This window comes from Carettochelys insculpta, chromosome 3, assembly GCF_033958435.1.
Source record: "Carettochelys insculpta isolate YL-2023 chromosome 3, ASM3395843v1, whole genome shotgun sequence".
NCBI lineage: Eukaryota > Metazoa > Chordata > Testudines > Carettochelyidae > Carettochelys > Carettochelys insculpta.
This window is the reverse complement of record NC_134139.1, coordinates 78,594,869-78,608,147: the sequence shown is the minus strand read 5'-3', so window position 1 is coordinate 78,608,147 and position 13,279 is coordinate 78,594,869.

Below are 13,279 nucleotides of genomic sequence, written 5' to 3'. Positions count from 1 at the left end.
TCAATACGACAATTACAATTACATCAATTACAAATCAGTGTGTGTGCACTGTTCTTAAAATAGGAATTACAGAAAGTATAGTTTGATGTTATCTATTAAGGATGGTCTCATATTCACGTGCATTACGGCTCTAGAATTATTGAGTTTTTTTATTGAATTGAAAAAAAATGGCTCTCCTTTCTATTTTGGTTGCCAACCCCTGTGATAGACCAACCTGTCAGGATGTTGAGAGACTTAATTAAGGTTTGTAAAGCACCTGGAGATATTCAGAGGAAAAGGACTTAGACCTTTCTTCAACTGTAAGCTCTTGGAGGCACGACTGCATCATGTTCTATTTTATTTACAGGACTGAACATGCTTTCAGCACTCTGGTACTGCTACACATATATGCTGTATGAAGGCTTGAGTCTAGGTCTGTTGAAATCAATGGCAAAATGCTTCCTTTGTACCAAGTAAATCAGAGACCATGCTTTTGAGTACAGTAGCAAAACCCAGGTTATTAACATCACAGTGCACATTTATTTCATCTTTCAAAACAAAAAAGAAGTAAAGTAGCACTTTAAAGACTAACAAAGTAATTTATTAGGTGAGCTTTCATGGGACAGACCCTCTTGTTCAGACCATAGCCATACCAGAACAGACTGAATATTTAAGGCACGGAGAACCAAAAACAGTAATCAAGGTTGACAAATGAGAAAAAAAATGATCAAGGTGAGCAAATCAGAGAGTAGAGGGGCGGGGAGGGGGAGTCAAGAATTATATTAAGCCAAGTTTGCAAAAGAGACCCTATAATGACCCAGAAAATTTGCATCCCAGTTCAAACCATGTGTTAATGTGTCAAATTTGAATATAAAAGAGAGTTCAGCAGCCTCTCTTTCCAAAGTAGTGTGAAAATTCCTCTTCAGTAACACGCAAACTATTAAGTCATTAACAGAATGGCCCACTCCATTAAAATGTCAGCTGACCGGTTTGTGGATCAGGAGTGTTTTTATGTCTGTTTTGTGCCCATTAACTCTTTGTCTAAGAGAGTTTGAAGTCTGTCCAATATACAAAGCATCTGGGCATTGTTGGCACATGATGGCATATATGATGTTAGTTGAGGAACATGAGAATGTGTCTGTGATTCTGTGACTAACCTGGTTAGGTCCAGTGATGGTATCTCCAGAATAGATATGTGGACAAAGCTAGCAGCGGGCTTTGTTGCAAGGAAAAGTCCCAGGAATGGTGTTCCTGCAGTGTAGACTGTGGCTGTTGGTGAGAATCCTCATAAGGTAGGAAGGTTGTCTGTAGGAGAGAACAGGTCTGTCAGCTAGGGCCTTCTGGAGTGCAAAACAGATATAAAAACACTCCTGATCCTCAAACAGGTCAGTCAACATTTTAATGGAGTGGGCCATTTGTTCATGACTTAAGAGTCTGCATGTTACGGAAGAGGAATTTTCACACTACTTTGGAAAGAGAGGCTGCTGAACTCTCTTTTATATTCAAATTTGACACATTAACACGTATTTTGAACCGGGATGTGAATTTTCTGGGTCATTATAGGGCCTCTTTTGCAAACTTGGCTTAATCTAATTCTTGGCTCCCCCCCCAGCCTCTACTCTCTGATTTGCTCACCTCGACCATTTTTTTTCTGATTTGTGAACCTCGATTACTATTTTTGGTTCTCTGTGCCTTAAATATTGAGTCTGTTCTGGTCTGGCTATGGTCTGAAGAAGTGGGTCTGTCCCACGAAAGCTCACCTAATAAATTATTTTGTTAGTCTTTAAAGTGCTACTTTACTACTTTTTTGTTTTGATAGTATATAGACTAGCACGGCTTTCTCTGTGTTATTTCATCTTTGTCATCCCTCAAGGGGACGCACTTAAAGTTTCTGAGTCTGAGCCATCACCTCTCTTGCGTCTCTCTCCACTGACCAGGGGCTTTTAAGACTACACAGGTCCCTGCCTTACCAAGCTAGTCTGCTAGCAGCCAGCATGTGTGTTTTTCTCTCTCTCCAAGGGTTGTGAACAGAGTATTGCCAGCGCAAACAACTTGCCACACTGCCCCTTTTAACCAAGCAAGTTCTTGTTAAAATAAAAGCCGTGAAGAGGAAACATAATAACAACAACAAACAGGTCTGAAAACACACTAGAGATACTGGGGGTCAGCTGACTGTCTTATGGGACCCTTGTGGGCTGAAGTCTTTCCAACTCTTCCGCAAGGGTTGAGGCCCTGTTGTTCATTTGCTGTACCAGAAAGCAGGCATTGAAACTGTTTAAGCCAGACTTTTTATACCTAAAAAAGCCCCTTTCTTAGTATTTTGGTCCTGGAAAAGCCAGACTGAACCACCATATGCATATCTCCCAGGGGTGGGCCAGCCTGGAGGTGCTGACAAGCTGGGGGATTCACCTTCATCACCTCCCCCCCCGACTATTTTTTGGTTCCCGGGGGAAGAAGGGTAGTAACTCTACTACTCTGGAGTTGCATAGAAACCCTGTCCCACAATGATTCGGAATCATAATACAATATGGTCCCCAAGGATGTGGCAGGAAGTTTCCATAGATCTGTCACAATGAACATGTAACGTATCTATCTCTGCTGGCAGATGGTATCAGATGGAGGGAAGAAAAGGGATTGCTACCTCCTCCAAGTCCTCCTGCGGGTAAAGAGATAAAAGGTCACAGATGGCAGCTAGTTTTCCTGACTCCCCGCAGCTAACATGGTTGTCAGGCCACTTTTTTCCCCTCTCTGCTAACACTAACCTTAGCTAACCCTCTTACAGTGCTGTTTTACCCTTTAAAACCAACCCCCCTCTCTATACGGCCACACAGTAGTTCCAGCAACAATAACAGATGCAAGCATAGCTTGCAGAGATTTCCATGGGTGCATAGATACCATGGTGATGGATATACCCCTAGAGTGTTAAACATAGGCCTTTGCCTTCGCATCCCAACACACACTACAATCTCTCTTGGCTAATGAGCCCTCGTTCATTTTGCTACCAGTACTGTGGTTGGAAAAAATTCACTGGTGGGTTCTTTATTTTTGAGACTAAGCCTGCACCTTCTGTCAAGCCTGCTGAGAGGAATTGTGGGCCCCAGGGCAGCACAATCAATGGGCCCTTGTCTCCATCCTCTGGACAAAGCCACAAGCCATCCTCCATGCCCAGGGAATCTCCAAGTGCCGCTCTGCAATCAGAGAACTTCCACCGGTCAGTCTTAGCCCCATCCCTCACTTGCCTGAAGGTACTGTGTTTGGGGAAAAAGGAGAATACTACATTAGGTAGGGAAATCTCCTTTTTCACAGTGGTCCACCTCTCTCCAAAAGCCTTTGATCCCCAATGGTTCAGGTTTGTTGTGAGCTCTTCAGAGGAAAGTCCTCTGATTATCATTTTGTTATGGATATAAGTATGCTAATTACATTTTATTTTATTCTTTATTCCTCTAAGCATCGTTCCCTGATTACTACCTTGATATTGACAGGTGTTTTGTTACTGTAAATAGAATACATGTATGGGAAGTCCAGAAATCCTTGTGGCAATTGAAATATTGGCGTGGATGGATAGAGGCATGAAATCCACCTTTGCGTAATTTAAGTGACCAAGGGGCAGGAAATGGGTAAAGTTTCCACCCAAGCTATTACCCTGTAAAATGGAGGTGCTCGAATTCCACATACATCTTCTATAAATGTTTTACAGTGTAAGGTCCTGCCAATACAGAGAATGACAAAACCTGCTGGTGACTGCATTGATGTGGATACTGCTGTTGGGCAGGGGTGGCGGTGGGGAGAGCTGTCTTCTGAGCGTAGGTCTATATGAGGGAAATAAGTCAATTTCAGATAGGCAATTCTATCTGGGGCGTTTGCGTAGCTAGACCGACATATCAGAATCAACTTCCCTAGTGAAGTCCAAGCCTCTATAGCCTCACGTTGACATCCCTTACTCCCCTCAATAGCATGAAATTCAGGGATTGATGGCCAAGCCCAGACAGGTCAATTTTGCCACATCTTCACCAGAAGCACAAAACCAAACTCCAGAACATAGATTGCAGTGCGTCGATCATCCAGTAAGTATAGACAAGCCCTAAGTCATTTTCATTACTGATGATTTGAATTGCTCTCAGTCAGTTGCTGTGCTTTGGAGAGTATCTTTCTAATTACTGAACTTTGTAATTGGTTCATTGTCGTTGGTAGATCTGTGGACTGGCACCAGCTCTGTTTCTGGCCTCTCTGGCCTTCTGGTTTGCGTGTTGCAGTTTCTTGGCTTTCACAAGGCACCGCTGGTGGTCCCTGCTCAGGGACGCAAGTGAAGGACTGCAGTTTGCTCCAGTTCGCTCCAAGAGATCCACGTTTTATGGCTGGTTTGGAGCTGTGCGGTCACAGCCTCTTCTTCCCACAGGACCAGGAGATCCAGCATCTCCTGTTTACTCCAGCTATAGTGCTGCTGTAGTCCTCCCGTGCCACTGTAATGCTTAAGTGATGATGATCCTATGCTGCCAAGAGAGCGTCTTCCATCAGCATAGTTAACCCACCCCCACAAGAAGTGGTAGCTGTTGGCAGGAGAAGTCCTCCCATTGATATAGTGCTGTGTACAGGGGAGGTTAGATTGGCATAACTGTTTCACAGAGAGGTGTGGATTTTTCACACCCATTAATGACAATTGTATTGATACAGTTCTGTAGTATAGACTCAGCCGCAGTGTCCCAGCCCTGAAGAAAACGCCTCTGTAAGTTTGAAAGCTTGTCTCTCTCACTAACAGCAATTGGTCCAAGAAAAGACATTACCTCGCTCACCTGGTCTCCAATATCTGGGACCAATGTGGCTACAACATTATTCCGTCTAAAATCATTTTATAACAAAGCTGCCATTCCCACACCTCAAAGTATTTTTGTCATCAGAGGGAAAACAAGCCACTGATCGGCAAAAAAGAGCTCTCAGCAAGATATCTGAATATAAACATATTGAACAGCTGAGATGCCTCCTTCAGTCTAAGAATAATAAATAATACCTTTGTATTTATATAGCACCATTCACACGGACTTATCCTAAAGAGCACTGAGATATTTAAAGTTATTTATAGAGGAGAAATGATGAAATACTGACCATGGGTAAGTGGATGATAAGTCACAAAGTCAGTAGAGAAGAAACAGATGCTATGCCAGCTACTAAGGCGGAGTCTGTGCAACTCAACTTAGGAACAACTGTAGGTAGAAAATGAAAAGCATAGACTCCTGAGGACCTCAAGTGGGTAAATTCGAAGATGTTCTAGTTCCAACAGCAGGCTCACAGTTCAGCTGTCTCAAAAACATTATGTTTCTCACCCAGAGGCATATTTTGCAAAGGATTATTATGGGACGAAATGGAGCCCTTCTAGTTTTATTTGCTGTCAACAGAAAATAAAGCTAAACAAGCAAGAGAGTGCATCATAATTATGTTTCTCATTCTCTACGTAGCCTTTTATTCAATGGATAAATAGGACTTCAGGGGTTAAAAAGTGCTTTTTCATATGACTGAATTCTGCTGAAAGGGGTGTGTGTCAGGCTAAGGCTAAAAGAAGGGCTTTGTTAACCAAAAGCACAAACACACATTCTGGAAGAAATATCTTCATGATGGTTACAACGGAAAGAATGGTCTGTGTTGAATGAACGGCAAAATGCCCACAGGATGGGACGTATAACGGGAAAGGAATATTAGGGCCATTAAGAAAATATAGTAGGCAACCATCTTGGTTTACCAGGGAACTCCTTGGTGAGCATAAACTCCAAAAGGATGTTGAATAGTAACAGAGAGATAGCTGTGTCAGTCTGTGCTCAAACAGAACAGCAGAAAGTCCTACACTTTTGCTGTTTTGTTTTCTTCCAAAAGGATGTGTATAAGAAGTGGAAAATTAGACAGGTAACTCAGGAGGAGTACAAACATATGGCTTGGGAATGCCAAGGAGTAATCAGGAAAGCAAATGCTCAGTTGGAATTGCAGCTAGCAAGGAATGTGAAGGGCAGCAAGAAGGGTTTCTAGAACTATTTTAATAACAAGAGGGTGATCAGGGAGGGTGTGGGGCCGTTACTGGATGAGGGAGGTAACCTCGTAACACATAATGTGGGAAAGGCCGAAGTACTCAATGCTTTTTTTGCCCCAGTCTTCACAGACAAAATCAGCTCCCAGACTAGGTAATGCAGTATGGGAAGGAGATGGGCAGCCCTCAGTAGGGAAACAACAGGTTAAGAGCTATTTAGAAAAAACAGATGCACACAAATCCATGGGTCTTGATTTAATGCATCCAAGGTACTGAGGGAACTGGCAGATGTCATTGCAAAGACTTGGGCTATTATCTTTGACAACTCGTGGAGACCAGGAGAGGTTCCGGATGACTGGAAAAAGGCAAATGTTGTGGCCATCTTTAAAAAAGGAAAGAAGGGCAATCCATGGAGCTATAGACCTGTCAGCCTTACCTCAGTCCCCAGAAAAATCATGGAGGGGATCCTCAAGGGATATATTTTGAAGCACTTGGAAGAGGGCAAAGTGATCAAGAGTAGTCAATGTGGATTCATCAAGGGCAAGTCATGCCTGACCAATCTGATTAGCTTCTATGATGAGGTAACTGGCTCTGTGGACACAGGAAAGTCAGAGGATGTGGTATACGTTGACTTTAGCAAAACTTTTGATACAGTCTTCCACACTTTCTTGCCCATAAGTTAAGGAAGTATGGATTTGATAAATGGATTGTAAGGTAGAAAGAACGCTGGCTAGATGGTTGGGCCCAACAGGCAGTGATCAATGTGCTCAATGTCTGGTTGGAGGTCAGTTTCAAGTGGAGTGCCCGAAGAATCTGTTCTAGGGTTGGTATTGTTCAACATCTTTATTAATGACCTGGATGAGGGGATGGATTGTACCCTCAGCAAATTTGAGGATGACACTAAGCTAGGTATGAGGTAGATATGTTGGAGGGCAGGGACAGGGTCCAGAGTGACCTAGGTAAACTGGAGGATCATGCCAAAAGAAATCTGATGAGGTTTGACAAGGAGAAGTACAGAGCGCTGCACTTGAGATGGAAGAATCCCAAGCATTGTTACAGGCTGGGTGCCGACTAGCAAAGTAGCAATGCAGCAAAAAAGGCACCTGAGGATTATGGTGGATGACAGGCTGGATATGAGTCAACAGTGTGCCCTTGTAGCCAAGAAGGCTAATGGCATATCGGGGTGCATTAGGACAAGAATTTCCAGCAGATCTAGATAAGTTATTATTTCCCTCTATTTGGCACTGGTGAGGCCTCATCTGGAGTATTGCATCCCGTTCTGGGACCCCCAGTATAGAAAGGATGTGGATGCACTGGAGCAGGTTCAGCAGAGGGCAACAAAATGATTAGGGGGCTAGAGCACATGACCTACGAGGAGAGGCTGAGGGACTTGGGCTTATTTAGTTTTCAGAAGAGAAGAGTGAGGGGCTATTTGACAGCAGCCTTCAATTTCTTGAAGTGGGGCTCTAAAGAGGCTGGAGAGAGGCTGTTCTCAGTAGTGATGGATGGCAGAGCAAGGAGCAATGGTCTAAAGTTACAACAGGAGAGCTGTAGGTTGAATATTAGGAAAAACTATTTCACCAGTAGAGTGATGAAGCACTGGAATGTGTTACCGAGAGAGGTGGTGGAATCTCCATCCCTAGAGGTTTGTAAGTCCTGGTTTGACAAAGTCCTGGCTGGGATGGTTTAGTTAGGCTTGATCCTGCTTTAGGAAGGGGGCTTGACTAGAGGACCTCCTAACTTCCCTTCCAGTCCTAGGATTCTGTGATTCTAAGCCTAAATCCCATTTATACATACATGTTAAATAGAAAATTGTATCTGAAGATTCAACAGTTTTCATCAATCCAGGAGGGTGTTATGCAGCAGAGGGAAGGAAGTACTTGTTATTTTACCCAGAACTGTGTCTCTTTAAAAATAACACTTGATACATAGAGCTAGCATTCACGAACAATAAAATGTTCTAAATTATTAGGAAACATAATTTAACAGTTTAGTTGTGAAAGGTCTGCAGTGTAAAGGAAACATCTCCATTTTACATCTAAACTCATGCTCGTAAAATTTGTTCATCAAATTTATGGTACGTTATGATTTGCTCTAGCATTTTCTGTAACGTGACAATACCATGCACTTCTGAAGCTCTCAAAGCACTCTACAAGCTATTTTTCCCTCATGCAACTGTAAAATACCTAGCTAATAACACTCTGTTTCCCTCAGTTCCCACTTTAGTTTGAGCTGAATTCATTATAAAGATGGAAGAGATGTATTATATTACCCAGTACATACTTCTGACATGATAGGGTTATTGCCTATGCTTCTATTTTCTATTGTTTTGACCAATCCATTTTGAAAAAAAGATGAGAGTAGGCTATTCCACAGCTTCTTAGGTCTTGAGGACTTGGGCTTGGAAGAAAAAAATGTAGTTATGCTTTCCTCAGATTTCACCCTTGTACCAAACTCTTTCTACAAAGTTTGTTTTAAAAATAAGGTACATATAGTACATACTGAACATTAACCTAAAGGTAGGGAAATAAATTTAACAATATCATACAGATATTAGCATCCAAGTATTCCGGTACTTCATTCATGAAAAATTACATAGACAGCTGGTTGTGGGAAGCAAATATCGTACTAAACTGAGGCATGCAGCTCACCCCCCTCCACGTCCGGACAACCCTGGGTCCTTATCCCCTTTAAAGGAGAGCTTGAGGCAAGCCCACAGTTAGAAAGCCCGGCCCTCAGTTCAGGGCGGGACAGCAGACAAACAAACAGTTTGGAAGCCTAGCCTTTGGTTTAAGGCAGGGCAGCAGGTAAGCAACTAGCCACCAAAATGAGGTGGCTCAGGAGAGGCCAGGGGTGGCCTGTCCGGGGAGGTGGGGTAGGAGGACAAAGGCCCTCCCACTCCACTGTGTCCCGACCTGGGGCCCTAATCATGGCTATCACCCTGAGCTTGTTAGTGAGGTTTCCAGGCTGCAACACACCACCGTAGGCTCAGGTGCAGCGTCCCCTGGGCCACTTCCTACCTCCACCTCCATCAGCACTGGGTACCAGTCGGCTTGATCAGCAGGTCCGGGCTGGTGGGTCTCCTCTGGGTAGGTTGCCCTCGGCAGGTCTGGCCAATCGGACATCTCAACATTGTTCGGGTAGTCCACCGGGGGCTGGACCGTGGGCTCCAGATGTCTGGAGGCCTCAGTGCTGCGAGTGTCAGGCAGGACTCCAGGACCGTGCTGATCTGGGACCCCAGGGTAACTGGCTGTGGGCAATCCCTCTGGCCCTGGCAGGGCCTTGGGGGAGGGGGCTCACTGCAGGCGCAAGGGCACTGGTAGGTCAGGGAAGTTGGGGTGCTGGCCCAGCAACAGGCTGGGCTATGGCTCCTAGGCTGGTGTGGGCAGCTGGGGGGCAGCTTTTGCCAGCCCACCGGTCAGCACAGGGTCCCCCGGCCCTGGCGCCCCAGAGCCTGGTCAGAGCCCTCTGACCTGCTTGGAGGCCGATCCTTTAATGGGCCTTGAGCCTGGCCCTTCTGGCCCCAGGTGCTGCTCTCTGAGGGGCAGGGCCCTGGTGCTTAGGCTCAGGGCCCACCCACCAGGGTCTCGGAGTGGCCTCCTCTGCCTCTGAGTCATGCTGTTAGCTGCTTTTAAGGGCTGCACGTTGGACATACCTGCTCAGTTCTGAACAGATGGCAGTATTTTCAGTCTCCAGAGACTCCAGGCTTGCACTAAAGTGATCACTACAACTCTCTGGGACCTTCTGTTTGCTAATGACTGGCCATTGTTGGCTCATTCAGGAGCTTTTTGATCCCTTTGTTACCTTGGACTCTCAGCCTATGCCTACATGGGCAGCTTCTGCTGGCAGATGGTGCTGTGGGCAGAATAACCCCGGCAAAATATCCGTCGACAGAGAGCGTCTACATGGCACACGAGTCAGTTGACAGAGTGAGCCCCTTAACCCTGGAAATGCAGCTCGCATGGAGGGCAAGCCCTTCCAGGAGACTGCACTCAGAGTGCTTTAAAGGGCCCTCCGTCGCCTCCCAGGCCACAGTCCCTGCACATGGCAAGCCTTGCAGAGCCCTGCAGGCACAGCCAAACCCCTGCAGGGATCCCAGTCTCTGCTGAGACAGCCTGTTCCTGCCACCCCAGCAGCATGTCAGGGCAGCCCCGCAACTCTCCTGGAGCGAGGGCCAGCTGCTGCTACCTCTGTCCCTCATCCTCATCAGGGTGTTCCATCCCCTCCGGGCGGATGACAACTCTGAGGAGGAGCCTGCAGACGATGGCCCTGTTGCCCCAGTATCCCAGCAGCCCTCCCCACCTCGGGTGGCCCGATTGGTCTGGCAATACCCCACCAGCTCTGACTGGTGGGACCAGCTGGTGATGGGGCAGTGGGGCGACCAACAGTGGGCCCGCAACTTTGGAATGTGGAAAGCCACCTTCCTCAAGCTGTGCGACCGGCTTGCCCCTCCCCTGCACAGACAGGACACAAACCCCACCCCCGCCCTGGAGAAAAGGGTGGCCATAGGTTTGTGGAAGCTGGCAACACCAGATAGTTACTGCTCCACTGTCGGAGCTGTGCTCATATGGGTAAGGCAGCCTTGGGCTGCATGGGGGTGGGGGTGGGGGACAGCAGGGAAAAGGGGAGGGGACAGTAGGGGGACAGAGGGAGGGCAGGGGGCAGTAGGTAGAGCGGGAGGGGGGACGGGGGCGGCAGTGCCCACCGGTACAAAGGGGTGCCATCCCCCCAGTGACTCACAGCCATGTCTGGTCCCCTCTCCCCACAGGTGGTGCATGCCATCAACCAGATCTTGCTCTGGAGGCTCATCCGCATCATGGACATGGACACCCTAGTGGCTGGCTTCAACAACCTGGCTTTCCCCAATTGTTTTGGGGCACTGGATAGGACCCACATTCTCATCTGGGCCCCAGAACACAGCCCAGATGCTTTGTAAATCAGAAGGGACACCACTCGGTGGTCATACAGGCCTTGGTGGACTACTGAGGCCAGTTCTTCGATGTCTATGTCAGGTGCTTGGGTCGCATGCATGAAGCCCATGTCCTCTGGAATTTGAGCGGGTTCAGCAGGATGGAGGTTGGCATCTGTGTCCCCCCCCCGGGAGCTGGCCACGGGGGACACACAGATACCTCTGTGCATCATAGGGGATGCAGCCTACCTGCTCCTCCCTAGGCTCGTGAGGCCTTACATGGGCCACCTGAACCACACCCAGGAGGTCTTCAATGGCTGCCTCATCCGGGTGAGGAATCCCGTCGAGCTGGCCTTCGGCCAGTTGAAAGGGAGGTTCAAAAGCTTTATGGAGCCAGCTGGCTGGTGCCATAACAGACTTGTTCTCTCAACAAAATGGGCCCCGAGTGTGTACGTGGTAGTTTTGTTGACAGTATTCTGTCAACAGAGTTATTATACCTGCTTGGGGAGAGGTATAACGCTGATGGCTGAACAGCTGCCTTTTGTCGACAAACTCTCGACAGAGCACTCTAACTGTATAGATGCTGTATAGGTTCTGCCAGCAGAACGTGCCCATGTAGACCCAGCTTCAGTGAGCCTCAAGACGACAGAGGTTATGCCTCAGCCTGTTTGGAAAGAGCCCAGCACTTCAGTGGTCACTACTACTGGTTCAGTCCTTAAGGCTGTTGACAAGTTCTGCAACCTTGGAAGTGTACTGTCCTCTAGCATAAGCAAGGATCATGATGTATCTGCTTAATTAGCTGAACGCTTATGGAATGAGCATGCTCTTAAACTCCATACTAAGGGAGTTTATCAGGTAGTTGTCCTGAATATCCTGCTGTATGGCTCAGAGTCATGGACAATCTATCACTGCCATGCTCTGAAATTCAATCAGTTCCATATGCTCTTTCTGAGGAAGACTGCCCATGTGAATTTGTGGGACAAAACTCCTAACACAGGGGTTTTTAAGCTATGTGGTGTCATGGAAGCATGGGCATGGAAGCAATACTTATGAACAAACAGTTTCACTGGATTGGTCATGTTATGAGGATGGATGATACATGTGTAGTACCCAGAGGCATTGGGACCTCATATTAGGGTGAGTGAAGTCTCTGCTCTACAGCCTTGGCTGAGAGCCAGCTGGCCTTTAGCTCATGGGGTAGTGCACAGGGCTTTAGCCCCTATGATCACAGCTTCTGTCCCTGGTGCTGGCAATCAGGGTCTGTCAGTGTTACACATGGATACCAATGATGAATAGTAACGGGGCGGGGGGGAGCCATGCTAGTCTACATACTATCAACACAAAAAGGCAGTCAAGTAGCACTTTAAAGACTTACAAAATAGTGTTAGTGTTGGTGTTCCTCAACTAACATCATATATGCCATCATGTGCCAACAATGCCAGATGCTTTGTATATTGGACAGACTTCAAACTCTCTCAGACAAAGAGTTAATGGGCACAAAACAGACATCAAAACATTCCTGATCCACAAACCAGTTAGTCTACATTTTAATGGAGTGGGCCATTCTGTTAATAACTTAAGAGTTTGCATCTTAACGAAGAAGAATTTTCAGTCTGCTTTAGAACGAGATGCTGCTGAACTCTCTTTCATATTCAAATTCGACACATTAACATGTGGTTTGACTGGGATGCACATTTTCTGGGACGTTATAGGGGCTCTTTGGCATACTTGGCTTAATCTAACTCTTGACTTCCCCTCCACCCCGGCTCTCTGATTTACTCACCTTGATAATTTTTTTCTGATTTGTCAACTTTGATTACTGTTTTTGGTTCTATGTTCCTTAAATATTGAGTTTGTTCTGGTATGGCTATGGTCTGAGGAAGTGGGTCTATCCCACAAAAGCTCACCTAATAAATTATTTTGTTAGTCTTTAAAGTGCTACTTGACTGCTTTTTTGTTTGGATACCAATGATGGTATTCTATGGCCAGCTGGCCAACTGAGTTTCCCTTTTTCTAAGTCTGACTACTGTATTTGATGAAGTAGTTGTAAGAGTACCCTCCACCATAGTAAGACAGAAGTAAGATCCTTTGTTATGCCTAAAATCTCTGAAAACACATTGGCCAAGTCTACACTATGACAAAAAAATCCACTTGATATGCAAATCCAGCTATGTGATTTGCGTAGGTGGAATTGATGTATTAGAAATCAGTTTCTGGTGCTGTTCCCCACAACACTGCACTTCAGTCTGAAAATCTGAAGAAGTGGGTCTTACCCACAAAAAGCTCATTACTTAATAAAAACATTTCTTAGTCTTAAATGTGCTATGAGACTGTTTGTTTTTTGCGACACTGTAGAAAAACACACCTACCCTTCTGAGACT